General features: G+C 45.7%; 1 protein-coding gene across 3 annotated transcripts in view; it reads left to right on the forward strand.

The window, feature by feature from the left end:
* The window catches only part of PLAGL1 (PLAG1 like zinc finger 1), a 78,351-nt gene that overhangs the window by 1,776 nt on the left and 54,197 nt on the right, over window positions 1-22,378 (forward strand). The window contains exon 1 of one of the 3 annotated variants that reach the window (XM_039529984.1): window positions 284-815. The exons of the other annotated variants lie outside the window; for them this stretch is intronic. The gene's annotated coding sequence lies outside the window, so the exon portion shown is untranslated. Of the gene's footprint in view, window positions 1-283; window positions 816-22,378 lie in introns of those variants that run through there. 3 annotated transcript variants of the gene reach the window in all.

Genomic DNA, 22,378 nt, shown 5'->3' on the forward strand with positions numbered 1-22,378 from the left:
AGGCTTGGAGTTGGTGAAACCACATGGGTAATTTTGGAGTTGAAACAAGAGGCACTGAAGAATTAGGGCTGGGGCCAGCTAGAGCAGTAGACCAGCATTAACCACCGTTGTGCCAACAGTCTCAGGCCCCGATCTTACCAACGGTACCCAGCTGTGCACCAGGACTTCAGCGGGGCTGCTCACTGGCCCAATGCTAAGCATGTGTTAGCAGCAAAGAATCCTGTGGCACCTTATAGACTAACAGAAGTTTTGCAGCATGAGCTTTCGTGGGTGAATACCCACTTCTTCGGATGCAAGCAGACCGGGGCTTTGTAGCGCTGTGCTCCAGGCGCATCCCTCTCCCGGGGCCGGCAAGCATCCGCTCGCCCGCCCGTCCTCACTCCGGCTCCGCCAGGAAGTGACTCCGCAGTTACACCGCGAGGAGGCAGAACCGATTCACCCCCCAGGCTGCTTCGCCACCCACCTCGCCCCCAAACCAGCCCTGCGGCTTGTCCTGCGCGCGGAGCGGGGGCTGCTCCGCCCGGGCAGAGCGGGAGGCGGGGGCAGGGCCGGCCGGCCGAGCGGCCATACAACGCAGAGGCGCCCGCCCACCGTGCCTGGGCAAGTCCCCCGCCCGCCGCAGCGGCAGCAGCTGTCCCGGCGCCCGCCCGCCCGCCCGGGGCTGAGCTCCGCGCCGCAGCGCAGCCTTCCCCCGGATCTGCATCGCGCGCCAGCCCTGGGCAGAGGAGGCAGCGGCGGCGCAGAGGCGGCTCAGCCCCAGCGCTTGGAGCGGGCGGCCGGCCCCAGCGGAGCCGGGAGATGAGCGAGAGTTGCGGGTGAGTGGCAGCCGCTGCTGGGGAGCCTGGGGGCTGAGGGAGGCGGCTGTTTGCGGGCCAGCGCCAGGTGAGCCGGGCGGGGGCGCTGCCCTCACGCTCCCCTGGAGGGGCTGCCTGGGCTGGGGGCAGAGAGATTTCCTCGCCCCTGCTCCCCAGTGTTGATAGCGGGTACCCAGGACACGCTCCCTGTCCCTAGGCGCTTACAGGCTAAGTAGCCAGGCGGCAAGAATGGGACCCGCATAGGCACTGGGAGTCTTATGTCTACGCTGCAGTCAGGCCAGGGTTAGTAGAACTGGAGTTAGCAGACCCTGGGTTTGTTAACCTAGGGCTTGAGTGTCTACATTCATTTGTAACCCCAGGTTAGGACTTGTTGAACCGTTGGTCCCAACCAGCAGCGCCAGCATCAGCACTGCACTGGGGGGGCCTGAGTTCAACCACCCCTATCCAGGGCTGCCGAGAGCGGGTTTGGCCCCGGTGAAAAAAAAATTTCAGGTCCCCCCAGCAAGGGCGGACCAGCTAAACAGGGCCGGGGAAGCCGGACCCCAGGCCACCTTCCGGACCTCTGGGCCCCAGTAATTTGTACAGGCTTCCCCCCCCCAATCCCAGACTTCCTAGCACCCTCCCAAAAAGGGGCTGCTCTAGCCCTTTGTCCATGGTGCAGTGTGGGAACACTTGACTGTCCCAAGGACAAAGAATGACAAGCTGTGGAATTGTGGGATACTTTTGGTGAGTCCGTAGGGTTGCATTTACAGTACAAAGCAAGTGTCCCAGCTTGCTCCCCCACCCACGCCTCCATGGACTCCTGGGACCCTGGTATGGATGCCAACTTCAGTTGGATGAATTCCTGGAGGTTTCATCACATGACATTATCCTTAATTAAAGATTAATCTTTCATTCTTGGAGACTCCAGGACAATCCTGGACAGTTGGCAACCGTAGACCCTGGGTCGGCATTATTTGTGTGTGGACAAAAGAGAGGTTACCCTTGAGCCTGAGTTCAAACCCCGTGCTTACATTGCAGTGTAGACATATAGGCTTTAGGGTTTGTCTACACTGCAATAAAACACTCAGGGCTGGCCCCTGTCAGTTGACTCAGGCTTGTGGGTCTTGGGCTGTGGGGCTAAAAAATTGCACTGTGTACATTTGGACTTGGGCTGGAGCCCAGGCTCGGACCCCACCGGGGTTCCAGTTTGAGCATCTACATTGCAATTTTATAGCTCTGCAGCCTGAGCCCATCAGTCGACACATCCAGCCACAAGTGTTTTATTGCACTGTAGGCATATGTTGTGAGATGCATATGGGTGACAGCATGTTTATTGATACGTAGTTAGCAACTTACTTTGAGTGCGGGAGGGGAAAGATGCTCTAGTGTCAGCACCTGTTAGCCTCACAGATTTAAAGGAGATACACATGATAGTTCTGTTTGTTACTGCTTTCCCTGAGACTTTATCCCTCCCGCCCCCTTCTCTATTGCCACCTTCTTGGGCTAAAGAGGAAGCTGCTGCTGCCATTTGTAAAGTATTGTGTATTGAACTGGACTGAGGACAATGATGTACAAAATGTTTTTTCTTCCCCTGCAAAGTATTCTGAGAAAGTAGATTCTCCCTTGTTGAATGAAGTGAGAAGTGGGAAGGGATTACAAGGTGTGTGTAAGGGGTGGTGATTTTGATTTTTACATGCACAGGCATTTCCTTGTTGTCAGTCTTGAAATGAGTAAAGAGCTGCACAATCAGATCAAGTTTCAGAGTGAGGGGCAGGGGATGCAGAGGGGAAGAACAACATATGCCCACTATTAGAATAAAGAAATACAAAGGATTGGACAAAGTGACATTCCTCAAAACCTACAAAGGTCCAAATGGGGGATGCAGTGTATGACAAAGACAAGAATTATTCATGCAGGAAATTTAGAATACCGGGGGATTCCCTCCTTCCATGTAAATAACTTTCTGTAACTTCAGTTAATGATTTAATATTTCTGATGTAAATATTTTTCAACATTTAAAAAGTAGGGGACACTATACATTTGTGTAGAACAGTGGCTCTCAACCTTTCCAGGTTACTGTACCCCTTTCAGGAGTGTGCTTTGACTTGTGTACCCCCAAGTTACACCTCACTTAAAAAGCTACTTGCTTACAAACTCAGACATAAAAAATACAAGTGTCATAGCACACTAGTACTTGAAAAATGGCTTACTTTCTAATTTTTACCATATAATTATAAAATACATCAATTGGAATATAAATAGTATACTTATATTTCAGTGTATAGTATATAGAGCAGTATAAACAAGTCATTGTCTGTATGAAATTTTAGTTTGTACTGACTTGGCTAGTGCTTTTTGTGTAGCCTGTTGTAAAACTCAGCAAATATCTAGATGAGTTTATGTACTCCCTGGAAGATCTGTGTGTACCCCTAGGGGTACACGTACCTCTGGTTGAGAACCACTGGTGTAGAACATAGGTAACATTAAGGCTAAAACAAATGATGTGCTTCAAAATTTGGGGGCAGTTAAGAGGTATGGGGGACAAAGTGAGATATCTTCATGTTATATGTGATATGCCCTTACCAGGGTCCTGGAGCACCATTGAGTGCTGTGCAGCTACAGACATATACAGCCTCCTTCCTTTTCCAGGCGGTAGAACCACTTTCTGTGTAATCACAAGTGCCTTCTGAGGCACGGGAAACTCCACTGAGTAACAGGAAAGCAAATTACTGCACATGCATCTGCCTCCAAAAGATTTTTTTTCTTCTTTTCCAAATGTTTTTATCCACAAGCCTCAACCTCTGCCCTCAGTGGAATGCAAATCCAACCACAAGCCAGGTTTTCCCACTTGTCTTTCTTCTTTGCTTTTTACAAAAGCCTGAGGATGGGCTGATGGTGTTTGGGCCCGATACAACTTCTATTGACTTTATGAACAAAAAGGCTACAGAATTTTTTTTTGTTCATCTATACCTAGTTCTTGCCAGTTTATATTTTGCCATGGTAATTGTGTTGTAAGAGAGTCTGTGGACGTGAAGTAACTAACTGTGTTTTGACACATTCTGTAGCATCTATGCAGTGTGAAATTTCATGTTTCGACATGAGAGCTTTATGTTTTCCTTAAAAAAACCCTTCTGTGGGCCAACTATTGCAACCACCACTCAAAACATGCCCATTGACTAACACAGTCATACTACAACTTAAGGAATGTGGAATTATCCTTCTATAAAAATACTGTATAGAGACGAACATCTCACTTCAAATAGTGGAGTCAGTTTTGATCCTGAATGTCTTTGGCTCTCATTGACTTCTAAGGGAGCCCTGTGCACGTATCTTAGGGGAGAATTTGCCTCATGATATTCTGGATTTTTTTAGACTGTTCAGTTAGAATTTAAGCTCTGTTACAAAGACAGAAAACAAAAAGTTAACTTTTTTGGGAAGGTGCAGCCAGGAGACCTAATTTCTAGTCCAAGTAGTGCTGCTTCCTGCATGCCATATGTATATCACCTGTGTATCTCAATTTCTCCATTTGCAAAGGGGGGCAAATAATGCAAATAACTTTTGTAGAGTACTTTGAAATCATTTGGTGAAAGACACTATAAGTGTAAATTATTACTATTTTTAGTGTGGAGGGTTAATATAAACTTATGTTTCACAGGATGAATATTTTATTTAGATTTATAAAATAAATCTATAGATACCCATCCTATGCTTTGGGTACCAATTACTTAAATTAAAAAATACATAGCACAATATACAAGACTATGCATCTCACCTTGACGCACACACATCTACGTTAGTAAACCCAAAACCATTTAGCCCACCTCACGTCAAACACCCAGGGGAAGAGAGGCACAGAGAAAACAATATGCTTCACAGCATAACCAAAAAGCTGACATCCAGGCTCAGCTCCAGCAGTTGGGAACTTTAAGAAACTCCACTTAATAAGTCAGTTGCCATATTAGTAGTTTCTGAACGGTCTCAAGGTCTTGCTTTAGCTTTTAAACCAGAACTAGTTCTTCTAGACCATATTTTTATATATAAAATAAACTTAGGGCCACAACTGACAGAAAAAATGAGAGGGAAGGGTATGTAGTTTTTCCAAACAGGTTTTTAAGGACAGCAGGTCATCTAATCCTGGGGTAGTCAACAGGCAGACTGTGGGCTAAATCTAGATTGCCAGATGCTCTTGAATGGACCCCAAAATCTTTTATTTACTTTTTTTTTTTAATTATTTTTTCTGGAGTCTGGACCTTGACTATATCTTGGCCAAGAAATTTGGACCTTAACAAAAAATAATTTAGAACCCTGATCTAATTGAGAGTTTGACCAGGTAGAGTGTCCATAGAGCCCACATAATAACTATGTAGTTTTAAATAATACGGAGTTTGAGTATTTTAAAATCAGTGATGGAAGGTTAATATGTCCTCTCTGTATTATCTATTTATAAACTAACATTTTTAGTGGGGAGATGTTTCATATGCACCTTATTTTTCAAAAATACACCCTAATCCACCAATAGGGCACAGATTCATTCTTCTGAACTAAAGACAATCTTTAGCTCTCTTTGAATTCAGTAATCTTCTCTATAGTCCTGAATCCCCCAAGCATTGAGTGTCACAAGCACATGCATTCCAGCCTACCCGTCTACACCACAGTCTATGAGAGGGGAAGCAGTGTAAGGTTGCTTATGTCAGTCTTATACTGCTGCTGCATGGGGGGATGAGGGGGAGAATCCACTCCTAGCCTTTTATGACAACTTTACACCACCAAAGTGTAAAGTAATAGGGGTAGAATCTAACCCCCCCATTAAAAAAAAAAAGACAATTACTGTCTTAAATTCTTTACAGTGGTAGATATAGGCCCCCAATCCTGCAAACACTTATGCACATGTTTGCTGCTTCTTCTTAGTGTATACGCAACATGCCTCAGGTGGCACGTGACCTGAATTAATCACCAAATTTGGTCTGTTGGTTGGATCATTAGCTTCCCCAGCTTGGGCTGGGTACTGAAGGGAAGTGCAATGTGAATGCTGATCCATGTCCCCCATGTTTAGCTTTACAGATATCAGTAGTATCCATGACTTCACTAGAGGTACTCCTGTGCATGAAATGTTTGTGGGATCAGGGCCATATTTATTAAAGCACACATTGTCAGGTAATTCCCCAGTGGTCCCACATCAATTTTATTTATATTAAGATGTTCTCATTTGGAATAGCCTCATTTGATTCACCTCTAATTTTCACAAGAGTTTTAAATGGACAGCAGTCTTACACTCATACTCCAGCATATGGCAGTGTAGTACAAAATATAGTTTAGTCAAGTCACTAAAATAGCAAAGACTATTTTGGTTCTATTTTGCCAGTGCAAAAAAAAAAAAGTGCTTTTCAACTTCACACGGGTAGATAAATGTACCAAAAAAAAGTAGTCCAGGAAACACCTCAAGGATACTGCTATTTTCCCGATAACTTTTCTTACTTGTTGCTTGTTAAGACAGGAGGAAGGTTAGTCTGCTTTGAAATCAGTACAGGTAGCCCTGGAGTTCAGCTACTAAATTTAATGACATATATAACCAAAAAAAAAAAAATCAGGTAAATATTTTGTTTTCAATTTTATTTTATTGCTTGATTGTATCCAGGAATTTCAAGTGGAGAAAGAAAACTCTGTGGGCTTGTCTACATGTACAGCGCTGCAGACTCAGGCAGACATTAGTTATACTTAATTCACATTTTCATACTTTTAACTGCCGCAAGGGCTAGAAACATACTTTTCTGTTAATAAATGCTTAGATTCTGACACCATAACGTGATTCTGGTAGCTGGTCTAAGCTGTCTCCATCCTAATACAGCCCAAAGTCGTATCTGAGCTTGCTCCCTCCCACTGTGAAGGGACCAGCAGAGCTTGCATATTAGATTTTGAACATCTGCACCATCAGTAGTGCTGGTATCTCATTTGGGCAGAGCTTGAACATACCACCACATTCTTCAATTCGAGTCCTACTTCACCAGCTACCGTGCCTTAAACAGAGCACTTTCAAAGGGTGCATAGGGGGTTTGATGCTTCTCTCTCTTGTTTTAATGGGAATTGAGCTTCCAAAAATCTCTTAGACAGTTCTGAAAACCTTGGCCTAAAACTCCCTATTGGTTCCTAGGAGCTATTTTGATACAGCTAGTAACTCCCAACTCAATGTAGTTTTCAGGTCCTGAATGTGTGTATACAAAAGTATGATAGGACCAATTTAACTTAAATTTATTCTGCTCTCTCACACATTTGTTAGCTTAAAAACATAGTCTGCATTACTGCTCCATGTAGACAAGACTTTGGGCAAGTATCCATTTCTGGTGTTCAGTGGATAAACACCATTTTTTTTTGTATTGGGATATTTAATCAATGTTTATTGATTAAAAGTAAAAAAAAAATGGGAAGCTGTCAGGACCCTAGGGGAGGGAGGAGCAGCAGATCAAGGCCAGGGGCTGGTTGGAGCAGACATGAGAATGTGGTCTGAGTTCAGTCTACAGGGTCATGGCCAGAAGCAGCAGTCAATCCCAATGTTGTGCCACAGCATCAAGTCATAGTCGAGGTTGATGAGCTGTAGCAGGTCAGAGCCAAGTGAACCAGCTGAAGTAGGGACAGAGGCATGGCAAAAAGTGAGGAGTGGAGCTGGGAGCCAGGAACTGAGGGAACGCTAGGCATCAGGAGCAGAGCTAGGGGGCAAGAATCAGGAACCAGGATCAGGATCAGGCCAGGCAGCAAGGCAAGGCTTCAGGAGTGCAGAGCAAGGTCTGTTTGCAGCAGCAAGCCAGGTATCTGCCTAATTGCACAGACAGGCTGCAGGTGTTTGGCCCAGGCACACTATTTAAGACCTCGGGAAATCAGGAAACACAGTAGGCTCTACGAGTCAGAACCTCTATGGGCAGGACATCCCATGTTGCTTGAACCTATAGGGATCATAGGCTGCTGTTTTCTGTTTCAACAGAGGTGGCAGTGTGGACACAGCAACTGCCTAGGAGCTTGCAGATTCAGGTTCCAGACCAGCAGATCCTCACAAAAGCCCTGTACATAATTGTGATCTAGGGCTTGGCTACACTTGAGAGTTGCAGCGCTGGTGGAGGCTTTCCAGCGCTGCAACTTAGTAACTGTCCACACCTGCAAGGCACATCCAGCGCTGCAACTCCCTGGCTGCAGCGCTGGCTGAACACTTGGTCTGCTTGGGGTGTAGCGAGTGCAGCGCTGGTGATCCAGCGCTGCCCGTCAAGTGTGGACACACACCAGCGCTGTTATTGGCCTCCAGGGTATTAGGAGATATCCCAGAATTCCTGTTCAGCCACTCTGCTCATCAGTTTGCACTCTACTGCCCTGGCCTCAGGTGACCCGCCCTTTAAATGCCCCGGGAATTTTAAAAATCCCCTTCCTGTTTGCTCAGCCAGATGTGGAGTGCAATCAGTGAATCTTTCCAGCTGACCATGCCTCCACGTGGCAAACGAGCCCCAGCATGGAGCAATGGAGAGTTGCTGGATCTCATTAGTGTTTGGGGGGAGGAAGCTGTGCAGGCACAGCTGCGCTCTAGCCGTAAGAATTATGATACCTTTGCCCAGGTATCAAGGGACATGCTGGAAAGGGGCCATGACCGGGACGCGCTGCAATGCAGGGTTAAAGTAAAGGAGCTGCGGAGTGCTTATTACAAAGCCCACGAGGGAAACCGCCGCTCCGGCGCTGCCTCCACGACCTGCCGTTTTTACAGGGAGATGGACGTGATACTTGGGGGTGACCCCACTGCCAATCCGACGACCACGATGGACACTTCTGAGCCGGGTTGGGGACAGGAGGAGGAGGGGGGTGGTGGAGGAAACCGCGAGTGAAGCTACTGGGGTGGGGGAAGACACACCAGAGTCCCAGGAGGCATGCAGCCAGGAGCTCTTCTCAAGCCAGGAGGAAGGTAGCCAATCGCAGCAGCCAGCACTTGGTGAAGGACAAGCAGAGGAGCGGGTTACCGGTAAGCGGCTTTTATTTTCAGCATGGAAATGTTTCGGGAGAGGAGTGGGGGTTAAGGCTGCATGCATGCATGCCTAGATGTGGAATAGCCCATTGATGTGGTCTATCACGTCGCAGTAATCGGCTGCAGTAATCTCCTCAAAAGTTTCAGCCGGAGTGTGGGCAATGCGCCTGCGCAAGTTTATAGGGAGAGCCATTGTGGTCCTTGTCCCAGTCAGGCTAACGCATCCGCGCCACTGTGCCGCGAGGGGTGGGGGGACCATTGCTGCACACAGGCAAGCTGCATAGGGTCCAGGGCGGAATCCGCATTGCTGTAGAAGACCTTCCCGCTCTTCCCTGGTGACCCGCAGCAGCGAGATATCTTCCAGGATTAACTCCTGTGGAAAATGTTGGGAGACTGTTCAGTGCAGATGCCCCCAGTAGCTGTTTGCTGTCCCCAACTCACAGAAACCCCTGCACACCCCTGAAGCAATCAGTCCCCCTTACTCACCATTTCGTGGCTCCTGTTGGGTTATGTGTGCTCTGTTTGGTTTGGGAAAAGTATGCTAAAGTGAAGACTGTAAACTCCTTCAGTGTGTGGGAATTACTGTCTGGATGAGATTATGAACAATGCTACCCCTGTTAACTGTTGCCATTTTTCCCTTTCCAAAAGCGACCTTGACTGCTGGACTGCCTGTCTCCACGACTGCACAGAGACTACAAAATCTCAGGAAGAAGCCGCGAAAAACAAAGGAAGACATGCTGAAAACAGTTATTGAACACTCTGCTACAGAGAGTAAAAACCTGCAGGACTGGAGAGAAAGGGAAAGCAGGATCCCCCAGAGAAATGCAGTGGCCAGGAGGAAAAGCACAAAGCAGCTGCTAAGCATCCTGGCGCGCCAAGCGGACTCTATCCAGTCACTTGTAGCCATGCAGGCAGAGCACTACCGTGCTACCCCCCCACCCCCCCCGTCCAAAAGCTTTTTCCCTTGTGCCCCAATGTCAGCTCCAAACCCCCTTCCCCAGCATCCAGGTTCTTACCTCCACCAGCTGCCTCCAACACCTGTACGTTCACCAACCAGCCCTGAGAACTACGACCCTTACCCTCTGCACTCAACCCCCATCACCATGCAGTATATGCACCCTGAAGTGCAGCAGTCATTGCACAGCACTCCAGACAGGACATGTGCAAATCTGTGACTGTACAGTTCACCAACCCACCCCGCTGCCCTAGGTTCCTGAAATGTTGTGTGTCTGTCAAGGAAGTTATTTTCTTTTCAATAAAAGAATTCTTGGCTTTGAAAACAGTCTTTATCATTGCAGAAAGTGAAAGATACCGTAGCCCAGTAAAGAAACAGGCACTGCCAATCATTTTAGGGAAAATTGAATCCTACTAACAGTGTAACCACTGCACTTCACTCCCGTGCAAGGCAGCAAACATTACTGTTGGCTTTCCGCCTCAAATTCTTCCCTTAAGGCATCCCTAATCCTTGTAGCCCTGTGCTGGGCCTCTCTAGTAGCCCTGCTCTCTGGCTGTGCAAATTCAGCCTCCAGGACTTGAACCTCGGTGGTCCATGCCTGACTGAATGTTTCACCCTTCCCTTCACAAATATTATGGAGGGTACAGCAAGCGGATATAACCGCGGGGATGCTGCTTTCCCCCCAAGTCTAGCTTCCCATACAGAGACCTCCAGCGCGCTTTTAAACGGCCAAAAGCACACTCCACAGTCATTTGGCACCGGCTCAGCCTGTAGTTGAACCAGTCCTTGCTCCTGTCAAGCTTCCTTGTATAGGGTTTCATGAGCCAAGGCAGTAACGGGTAAGCGGGGTCTGCAAGGATCATAATGGGCATTTCGACATCCCCTACTGTGATCTTCCTGTCTGGGAAAAAAGTCCCTGCCTGCATCTTCCTGAATAGGCCACTGTTCCGAAAGATGCGTGCATCATGCACCTTTCCAGGCCAGCCTGTGTAAATGTCAATGAAACGCCCACGGTGATCCACAAGTGCCTGGAGAACCATAGAGAAATACCCCTTCCGATTAATGTACTCTGATGCTAGGTGGGGGGGTGCCAGAATAGGAATATGCATCCCATCTATCGCCCCTCCACAGTTAGGGAAACCCATTTGTGCAAAGCCATCCACAATGTTCTGCATGTTCCCCAGAGTCACGGTTCTTCTTAGCAGGACACGATTAATGGCTCTGCAAACCTGCATCAAAATGATTCCAACGGTCGACTTTCCCACTCCAAACTGGTTCCCGACTGACCGGTAGCTGTCTGGAGTTGTCAGCTTCCAGATTGCAATAGCCACTCGCTTTTCCACCGGCAGGGCAGCTCTCAATCTCGTGTCCTTGCGCCGCAGGGTGGGGGCGAGCTCAGCACACAGTCCCATGAAAGTGGCTTTTCTCATCCGAAAGTTCTGCAGCCACTGCTCATCATCCCAGACTTCCATGACGATGTGATCCCACCACTCAGTGCTTGTTTCCCGAGCCCAAAAGCGGCGTTCCACGGTGCTGAGCAGTTCCGTGAATGCCACAAGCAATTTAGTGTCACATGCGGCAGGCGACTCGATATCATCGTTGGACTCCTCACTGTCACTTTGGAGCTGAAGGAATAGCTCAACTGCCAAACGTGATGTGCTGGCGACAGTCATCAGCACAGTCCTCGGCAGCTCGGGCTCCATTTCCCACAGAAATCGCGCTTCACACAGAGAGAGTAAAACACAGCAAGAGACTCACAATGGCGCCAAACGTGGCCGGAAAAACTGTGACTGCTGGGATGTGAAGCGATGCACCACGGGGCGTTGGGACAGGAAGCGGAATGACCCGCACCTTTCCGTCCCCTTCCCACAACCCACAGCGCCAAAATGGGACAAGGTGCTCTGTGGGATAGCTGCCTACAATGCACCTCTCAATACAGCGCTGCAAATGCTGCAAGTGTGGCCACACTGCAGTGCTGGTAGCTGTCAGTGTGGCCACACACCAGCGCTGTTCCTACACAGCTGGATGACCAGCGCTGTAACTCTCAAGTGTAGCCAAGCCCCTAGAATCTGATTATTAAATAATAATTCTTCAGCCCTTTATTGAATGGGTTCATATTTTGAAGGTTATTTTCCCTAAAAATAATCTCTTCAGGTTCTCTGCAAATTCCAGCAACAATAGCATTGAGATAAGCTTGAATTGCATCTCCCATTTCTCACAAAGGAGTGAGAATTCCGAAACTGACATTTACATTATTGCTAATATGATTAAGTATTTCACTGTTGACTATTTAATATTGTTATATATTAACAGATATTGGAGATGAAAGTGGGTGGAGAGAGAACTCACCACTAAAGTGCCTCCTCGTAGCTGAATGTGGCATAGCAGGCTCTCGCCTCTCTAGTGCCCCTGCTATGTTCTCTCTTCCCATAACTCAGCCCTCTAGACTGGCAACAGTTTAGACCCACCCCTCTTGGGGTACAAAATCCAATAAAATAAAAGGCTATGTCCTTACAAAAGATCCTCAACCCCCTCCTCTCAGCCATTCTTATTTCCTTCCTAAGCCTCGTGCCGCTAAGGGAACCCACACCCTCTCACTCCACTGGGCTCCAGTCCAGGGAATCTGTGACCAACAGCCAAGGTCTGCTCCATTCAACTGCTTGCTGCTGCCTTCCTGGACTCTTTCCTACCATAGCCTTCCTCAGGACTTCTCCTCTACAGCTCTTCTACGTTCACCCTACTTTCAAGGCTACCCAGGGCCCTCCCCTGGAATCCAACAACATCCCAAACCAACAAATATAAACTTAAACCCACTTCCACCCTGCTTAGGCTTGACTTGGTTCCTTGTCTTGTTTCTCTTGCTTTATTCCCCATGCAAATCCCAGGGCTCACTGTCTGGAAGTCTGCTTCTTGTCCTTCTTTCAGGGTGTATGCACCATCAGAGCCTGTGCCACCTACTGGCCTCTCTGTCTTGCTCCTGGCGTCCTGCCAGCCGTCTCTGCTCAGGTGAGGATCTCAGCATTTGCTCTTCCCCTGGGGAAACAAGGAGAATAAAGCTCACTTTAGTCCCACAGAGTGAATACAGAATTTCTTCTTCTCCTCCCTACAGCCTTTTTTGCTCTAGGCTTCCTGCATTTATAGTCACAACCCAGCTGGGCTTCATCTCTAATTAAGCCTGTCCCACTCTCCAGATGCAACCTTGTACCCTAATTGGCATCTCAGGCTTACATTAACTCTTTTGGAGCCTGTGTGAGGTATATACCCCATCAGAGGGTGTAGTAGAGCAGTCAGTAGCTATCAAAAATTGTTGGAGTAGAGAACAAGGAATTCCCCACAAAACCTTCAAATTTAACTTGATTTTTGTCCTTGCCCAAGAAGGGGAGGGAAGGATACAACATTCTCTCTCCAGTGCCAAAAGCCTCAGTTACCTTCTAGATACCAAAACATCAAAGCTGGTTCCACACCTTACTGCATGCCAGCATCCCCAATTGTAACAATTGGTTAGAGAACAATCTTCAGTTTTCCTCTTGGTAAGTTCTACAGTGTAGTTACATATTTCCAAAGCAACCATCTGCAGCAGATTGAAAGTTTGGTAGCAGCATAACATTTTAGAAAGCCAATATAAAAACATTACACAATGGATAGTTTCCTGTGCAGTGCATGTTATTAATCAGTTGATAGAAGTCCATTTTTTTAGTGGATTGAACAATCAACATCACACACTTGCTCACTGCTGACAATTTTCTTAGTTTAAGTCTCTTAAATGCTCTACAGCTGTTGCCCTTAGATGACCTTAATTTCTCCAAATTGGAGACATCAAACCAAACATGACCACCTCGCAGAGGGAATGTTGTAAATTAGAGTGACCTTTTGGTGACTAGGGATAGAAATGTCAAATGCCAGTTCTTTCATGACACAGTGGCCCATACTGAATGTATCGAATGTCAAGTTGGGAGCTAAAAAGGGCACATGATTGGTTGAAATCTAATAAGAAAGACTGATGATCTTTTGGTGACCTCTTATTGAAAGGTCAAAGTTCAAATTTAGGGTTTTTTAAAATTCTTTTTGCAAGCTTTTCCTCTTTTGGAGTTTCTTTTCCATTATGAATTATATACATCCTGGGTTCTTTCTCTCTCCAGTGCTGGAAAAGTAGCATGTGAATTAAATAAAATCAAGATTATACCTGAAAAGGGGTATATAAATAGGTGAATCCCATAAGAATGACTTTTGATCTTTCAGTGACCTCTGAAGGAATGGTCATAGTTGAGATTCTGCTGTACTTAACATTTGAATAATGAATGAGTGAACCAAATTTCAAGATTCAACAGAGACATGGAAAATAACTGTCTGTTGCTTGTACTCTTATTTCTCAGAGCTCCTTCATTCTATGATGGTATTTCTTTCCCCTTCTGCCTCCCTACAGAGCTCTTGAGCCATGGGCCTTGTTATTCTAATACAGGGTGACTCAGATTTCACTATTCCTTCCGCATTCCCCAGTACTTAAGAGAACCTTGCACAGAAAAGAGCCAACCTTCTTTTATCTAACCGAGCTTCAGGTTTGTTTGCATCATTCAAGAGAAGAGCTATATTACTATGAAAGATGAAATAGCAAGGACTAATATTTTTACGTAACCAAACTAGCATGATGAGTATTGTAGACTTAGTTCTACATTTTGGCTTCCTGTTTGAACAAAGGTGCAAGGAGCCTCTTCTTACCAGTGCAAAAGCCAGGCAGAATGTTGATATTACTAACAGTCTCTTAACTAACAATTCAAACCAGCACTCAAGATGAGAAAGGGTCTGGTTATGTCTCTATAACTAGTCTTCAAGTCAGGGAGGCGGACAAACTCCCCATTTTGAACTCTCTATCTGAGAAACAGATAATTATATTGACTCTTCACCCAGTGGCAGTATCTGTTCAGCAGTTACTCATGAGCCATACTTCTCATTCTGTTATCATAGTGCTGCGTGGTTGATTTATCTAATAGAAGAAATAAGAAGAAAGGGAAGAAAATAGCCAAAGGACTTTGGTAAATGTGTAATATTCTTGATGGTCAGGGATATATGCAGTCTTGGGAAATGAGGATTTTTCTGTCACACCAAATACTCCCCAGAAAGGATGTCCCTAAAATTAGAAATTGTATTTTATTTCTTTTTGCTTAGAAGAAAAATAAACTCACTCCACAAATTGTAATTCACTCTTGAACTATTATTTAAACTTAAAGGGACTAATTCTATAAGTTCAATAAAGTAGTTTTAACATATGTCCCCTGCTTCCGTGACCTATAAGTTCAGTGACGGGCTGGGTCTCCATTAGCATATTTCAGGAAGTCTCCCACTGTTGCAGTTCCACTCGTGGCAACATTTGTGAGAATGTTGGTTTAGACAGTGTTTTCACTGCTGGGTTGGCCATCATGGCTCACTGCAAGTCTAGATGACATGGTGGTAAAAATACATGCCCCATTCCTACGCTAGTACTTCTACTGTTGCTAGCACCAGGGCAGTGCTAGTGTAGTGATTGGAGACTTCCTGAAAAATGCTAGCATAGATAAGGCTAGAGAGAGTTAAATGTTAACACCTGATCTATGGCACATTCAAATGGGTGTTTACTGTGATCTTAAATTGGTCTTTTTACATCTGGGACCAAAGGACACGAAGGATCCGAACATTTGTGTATGAGAGTACTGCATGTGAAAAAGTGTCTCATCACTGACAACCCCCCTTGTAGCTAGATGTAACACACTCTCTCTTCTCTCGCACCCCCTGCCGACAGTCTCTCCCACCAGACAGTGGTCTCTCTTTCCATAACCTGGCCCTCCAATCAGATCAGATTAAGTTCACTGCTTTCAGGGTAATAGAAAGTCCAACAGAACAAGAGTCCTGGTGTTCTTACAAAAAGGTCTTCAGCCCTATCTCTGGGCAGCATGGTCCTCACATCCTTCTCTTAGAGCTCCCAGTCATCCTTATCCCCGTGTCTGGGTCTTCAGATCACCTTCTCTGGTGGCTGGTAGGGGAACTCAGGCTTTCCCACTACATCAGGTTCTAGCTCATGGACTGCTCCACACAACTCCTTGTTGTTGGATCCTTAGACTGCTCTCCATCCAGCATTTTTCAGGCTCTCCCCTTCCGAGGCTAAACCTTCATTCAGGGCCAGGGCTTTCACGCTCCTACCAAACTCCCAAACCGTAAAATATAAACATAACCCACTTCTCATCCCAACTTGGACTCAACCTTACATCCCTCTCCACTTTTTCTTGCTCTGTTCCCTAATGGAATGCCTCCCAGGGCTCTCTCCATACAGTTTCAGTTCCTGACCCTTTTGTTAGGGCTTCCTACCAAAGCCTGCTCCACGTCTCTCCTAGCTGCCTACCAGACCTCTCGACTTAGGAGAGGATCCCAGAACCAACACTTTTGCCCTTGGGCTTCCTCCTTAACCCTCCTGGTGACTACACGCTCTAATCCCAGAGAGTGACTGGAAAGTTCTTCACACTCCCTCTGCAGCACCCTTCTGCTCTCTGCTGCCTCAGTGAAGCTTGACCTACCCTCCAGGTGCAGCTCAGTATGCCTCTCAGGCCCAACTAATGCTTTCAGAGCCTGTGTGGAGTACACACCCCATCATATCACACCCTAATTAGTAGTGGAACTGGGAAACTAAGCCTCTCCTGAAAACCGGTCCTACAGGTGTTGAAGAATTTACATACTGAAACATATCCCCTTCAATAGTCAATGTATCAGCACAGGCATGATTGAAAGCAGAAGCCTTAATACCTCTGTGAATTGTGAGAAAATGGAAAGACTCAGAAAAGCACTGAGACATATAATGGAAACCAGTTACCCTAAGTAGGATCCACTGTTAAGGATCCCAATATTTAATAATAAATCAACGGTCCTGTTGCTCCTCATTTCTATATGTTAAATTCTTTATGTCTAGGTAGAAGTCTTTGCTTAGCAATAGTCCTGGATTAGTCCCAGTTCTGGGCACCACATTTCTGGAAAGATGAGGACAAATTGGAAACAGTCCAGAGAAGAGCAACAAAAATGATTAAAGGTCTAGAAAACATGACCTATGAGGGAAGATTAAAAAAAAAATGTTTTTTTTTTAGTCTGGAAAAGAGAAGACAGAGGGGACATGATAACAGTTTTCAAGTACATAAAAGGTTGTTACAAGGAGGAGGGAGAAAAATTGTTTTTCTTAACCTCTGAGGATAAGACAAGAAGCAATGGGCTTAAATCGCAGCAAGGGAGGTTTAGGTTGGACATTAGGAAAAACTTCCTAACTGTCAGAATGGTTAAGCACTGGAAGAAATTGCCTAGGGAGGTTGTGGAATCTCTATCATCGAAGATTTTTAAGAGCAGGTTAGACAAACACCTGTCAGAGATGGTCTAGATAATACTTGGTCCTGCCATGACTGCAGGGGACTGGACTAGATGACTTCTTGAGGTCCCTTCCAGTCCTATGATTCTATGATTAAGAAGCATTAGAAGGTGGCATTATCTATGTGTTTCCTGTGGCAGAGTGTAACTTCATTCATGTCCCTTGGGTGCTTGTCTACATCTGGGGCCTGCTACAAGCTGATGTAAAGAGCTGCAAAAAGGAAGCTAGTTGCTGCAGACAACCAGAAGTTTTATTGATCCTACAAAATTTAGGAAACAATGCTGCATATTCTTGAGCGCCATCTACTGGCATTTTATCTATCACTGTCTACCTATATACCGGGGTGGGCAAACTACGGCCTGCAGGCCACATCCAGCCCACCAGCTGATCTAATCCGGTCCTCGAGCTCCCACTGGGGAGTGGGGTCAGGGGCTTGACCCGCTCCTGTGCTCCAGCCAGGCAGCGGGGTTGGGGGCCGCTTCATGCACATGTGCCTCGGCTTCGCAAGGCTCCCGGAAGCAGCAGCATGTCCCCTCTCTGGCTTCTATGCGTAGGGGAAGCCAGAGGACTGCATGCTGCCCCAGCCCGAAGTGCTGCCCCTGCAGTTCCCATTGGCCGGGAACTGTGGCCAATGGGAGCTGCAGAGGCGGCACCTGTGAATGGGGCAGCGCACAGAGCCACCTGGCTGCACCTCTGCATAGGAGCTGGAGGGGAGACATGCCGCTGTTTCCGGGAGCTGCTTGAGGTAAGTGCCGCCCAGAGCTTGCACCCCTGAGCCCCTCCCGTGCCCTGGCCCCAGCCCTAATCCCCCTTTTGCCTTCCAAACCCCTTGTTCGTAGCCCAGAGCACCCTCCTGCACCCTAAACCCCTCATCTCCAGACGCACCCCAGAGCCTGAATCTCCAGCTGGAGCCCTCCCCCCTGACACCCCAACACCCTGTCCCAGCCTGGAACCCTCTCCCACACCCTGAGCTCCTTTCTGGCCCCACCCTAGAGCACGGACCTCCAGCCAGAGCCCTCACCCCCTCCCGCACCCCAATCCCAATTTTGTGAGTGTTCATAGCCCGCCATACAAACTCCATGCCCAGATGTGGCCCTTGGGCCAAAAAGTTTGCCTACCTCTGCTATATACAGATCTCTCTTTTGTGTAACAGTCTTGTAACAGGCCAAAGAGAGACAGCCTTCTCCTCAACCCCTACAGGTCACCTTTAAGAGTGTATGACAGATCTTAAAAAATATATGCAAATAACCTGTGAAGATATCAAGACTCCGATCCTGAAGTCCTTATTCGGGCAAAACTTCCATAGGAAGTGAATAGTCCCTTTGCAGAACTGGAGTCTAAATCAGTAAAAAGATATGTGCGTAGGTTTAAAAATGACAAACTATTGTAATTTTAACAAAATCTTATGGCATAGCTCACTAAGTTTAGACTTCGCTTTTTCATACTTAACAATGACAAAACAAGTACATAAAACAGGGCAGGAAATGCATTTATGTGCGCTGTGCTAGGTATTTGCAATATCAGTAGCGAGTATATGAAACTGAGGGATTCTAAAATAATTTAAGCAAGATGTGAAATTAGCATGTTGGTTTACATAAGTCAAATCTATTTTTATGATTTATTTCTGCTACTGAAATGGTTGTTACATATGACTAGATCCCCACCCCACCCCTTTTTTCGGGGGGGGAAGAGGGAAGGGGAGTTTCAAGGCATAATTGGTCTATGTCAGGGGTAGGCCACCTATGGCATGCGTGCCAAAGGCGGCACGCGAGCTGATTTTCAGTGGCACTCACACTGCCTGGATCCTGGCCACCGTCCGGGGGGCTCTGCATTTTAATTTAATTTTAAATGAAGCTTCTTAAACATTTTAAAAACCTTATTACTTTACATACAACAATCGTTTAGTTATATATTATAGACTTATAGAAAGAGACCTTCTAAAAATGTTAAAATGTATTATTGGCACTCAAAACCTTAAATCAGAGTGAATAAATGAAGACTCGGCACACCACTTCTGAAAGGTTGCCGACCCCTGGCCTATGTGGTAGGATGCAGGCATATCTCTCTCTTCTTTACTATAGCTTGAATCCTCATGTTTGGAAACTTGGCAGCCTGTAGTGTTTGATTTCTTCAGTGAGCTGTGTAGGAAAATGAAAGAAGACAGTGTTAGAGCCAAGTCTTTTGTAAAACCACTGTTTAGCTCCAGAAGGCTTGTTTGCCTTTTCTGATAGTTTGTTGCAAGGGAGCACAATGCTTCAGAGAGACAAAACAACCCCCCCCTTTTTTTCCCCTGTGTTGTCAAATAGGTTGAGTAAAGTTGTGATGAGTGTTCCTCCTGCTATCCTAAAATGCATATTCAGCTTCAAATCCAAACCACTGAAAATAGTTTAGTTGATATCCTGAGGAAGGACGTAACATGAGAAAATCCTTTTTCACATGATTTCATGTGAATGGGTTTCTCATGTGCTTTATTCTAGCTAAATCCAGAATTTGAACTGGTGATCCAATATTGTTTATGCAGGCACACTGAAATGGAGATTTCCTTACCCTCTGCTTTGGAATATATATTATTTTAGAAATGTGTCTTGGTCTTTTAGAGGGACAAGGTGGGTGAGGGGATATCTTTTATTGGACCAACTTCTGTTGGGGAGAGACAAGCTTTTGAGCTACACATAACTCTTCTTCTAGTGTTCTAGGTCACTTGTCATTTAAAAACTCTCACTTTTATGAATTTTTAGTTTTAGTTTCATTGATTCCTATAACAGCTATCTGCATGTAATACCTTCTCTGTGGGACTTGGTCATGAACATCTTGGCCCTGATCCAGCACATGCTTATCTTTAACACAAAGTAATCCCACTGAAGTAAATGATCACAGGTTAAATTAATAGTGTGCATAAATGCTTTGCTGGATCAGGATCAGAGGGCTCAGTACGTTGCAGGATCAAACCCTGGGACTGTATTTGGGCTGTATAAGCAGGGGTATTGCCAGCAGATCGAGGGACGTGATCATTCCCCTCTATTTGGCATTGGTGAGGCCTCATCTGGAGTACTGTGTCCAGTTTTGGGCCCCACACTACAAGGGTGTGGAAAAATTGGAAAGAGTCCAGCGGAGGGCAACAAAAATGATTAGGGGGCTGGAGCACAGGACTTATGAGGAGAGGCTGAGGGAACTGGGATTGTTTAGTCTGCAGAAGAGAAGAATGAGGGCGGTATTTGATAGCTGCTTTCAACTACCTGAAAGGGGGTTCCAAAGAGGATGGATCTAGACTGTTCTCAGTGGTACCTGATGACAGAACAAGGAGTAATGATCTCAAGTTGCAGTGGGGGAGGTTTAGGTTGGATATTAGGAAAAACTTTTTCACTAGGAGGGTGGTGAAGCACTGGAATGGGTTACCTAGTGAGGTGGTGGAATCTCCTTCCTTAGAAATTTTTAAGGTCAGGCTTGACAAAGCCCTTGCTGGGATGATTTAGCTGGCAATTGGTCCTGCTTTGAGCAGGGGGTTGGACTAGATGACCTCCTGAGGTCCCTTCCAACCCTGATATTTTATGATTCTATGATTCTATGTTTCTGCAGTTTTGTCTGAGTAAGGCATGTGGGGTCAGTCCCTATGGGTATGTCTGTACAAAAACTGGGAGCATGTTTCCCAGTGCAAATAGACAGACGCTAGCTCTGCTCAAGCTAGCATGCTAAAAATAGCAGTGTGGCTGCAGCAGCACGAGTGGTGGCTTGGGTATGTACTCGGGTAGCTACTGTCCGTGTTGCTGTGGCCATACTGCTATTTTTAGCACGCTAACTCAAGCTGAGCTAGCATGTGTCTGTCAACTGCTGGGAGCCATGCTCCCAACTGCATATAACCACACCCTAATTGTCTTTGTATGCTATACTTAACAGCAATTTCATGAAGTTCTGTTTTTACTGTCCAAATACAAAATTTAAAATGGTCTTATGATTATTGCAGAGACTCCTCCTGCTGTATCCTGTTATTCGTTACCCAGTATATTATCAACTTAAAAAAATTATTACTATTACATATTACAGTAGCAGCTAGAGGCTTCATCCAAGATCAGGGCCCCACTGTGCTAGGTGATGTACACACATACATAAATAGACACAGCCGCTGCCCCAATGAATTTACAGATTAAATAAACAAGACAGACAAAGGGTGGGAGAAATGAAGTGTTGTTATTTCTCTTTTACAAGTGGGGAACTGAGGCACAGAGAGCCTGCCTAAGGTCTGTGGCAAAAGTGGGAATTGGACCCAGATATCCTGAGTCCTAGTCCTTAACCACAAGTCTGTGCTTCTTTTAATATCTTATGAATTTAGGCAGCTGGTGTTTTTAGCATAGAAGCTTAAAAGTTGGAGGGAAATAATCAAACTGATAGTTATTTGTTTTGTCAGTCAGATTTTTACACTTCCTTTTTTTCCTTTGGCTTGCTGGCTGCTAGATTATAACTTTATATTGAGGTTCTCTCAGATATTCTTGCAATTTAATTGGATTTTAATATAACTTTTTAAAAAATTTATTCTATAGAGCTTCTGCCTTCCTTAATGCAGTAAGGATGAGCAAGGACCCTGCTTGGTACATCTACTGCCATGGAGACCTTGCTGGTCAGGGCAGAATACCATTAAGCAATCCAAAGGGCATAATGGTGGGAAAACCATGGTGAGAGTCCCAACGCTGCATCTCAGGACAAGGAAGCTTGTGTATGTGACAAGAGTGCAGTAATGGACAGGACCTTGGCCACTGAGTTTTGTGTTTTTTAGCTAAAATAAGACTTTGATAGGGCTTGCTCAGAAGCAGAATATATTTGTCAGTATTTTGAGATTATTGCGAACTTGTGGATATGTGTACTGGTTAGTGCAGGGGATGGCTGGGTTTTATTTCCAACTCTGCCACTCTATGTAAGCTTGGGCAAAACATAGGTCATTGATCTAAGCTCACTGAAGTCAATGGGAGTCTCCTAGTCTGAATGATCTTTGAGATCAGTGAATAATGAGGGTGCTCATCACTATTTGAAAATCAAGCCATAATAACCTTTAGAGGTGCCTTTTAAAAATTAGTTATAAAGAAAAGTATTCCTCAGAAGCCATGTTATTTGTTTTAAAAGAATACCACAAAACTATAAAAAACTATGCACAACACATTAGAGAAACTGAATCCTGAACTGCTTCACTACTTTCTACCCACACCATTTACCTAGTGATTTCATGTTTTCCTTTGTTGTTTATCTGTGCGATCCTGTATGGAAGAGAT

Source organism: Mauremys reevesii, linkage group 3 (assembly GCF_016161935.1).
Source record: "Mauremys reevesii isolate NIE-2019 linkage group 3, ASM1616193v1, whole genome shotgun sequence".
NCBI classification, from domain to species: Eukaryota; Metazoa; Chordata; order Testudines; family Geoemydidae; genus Mauremys; species Mauremys reevesii.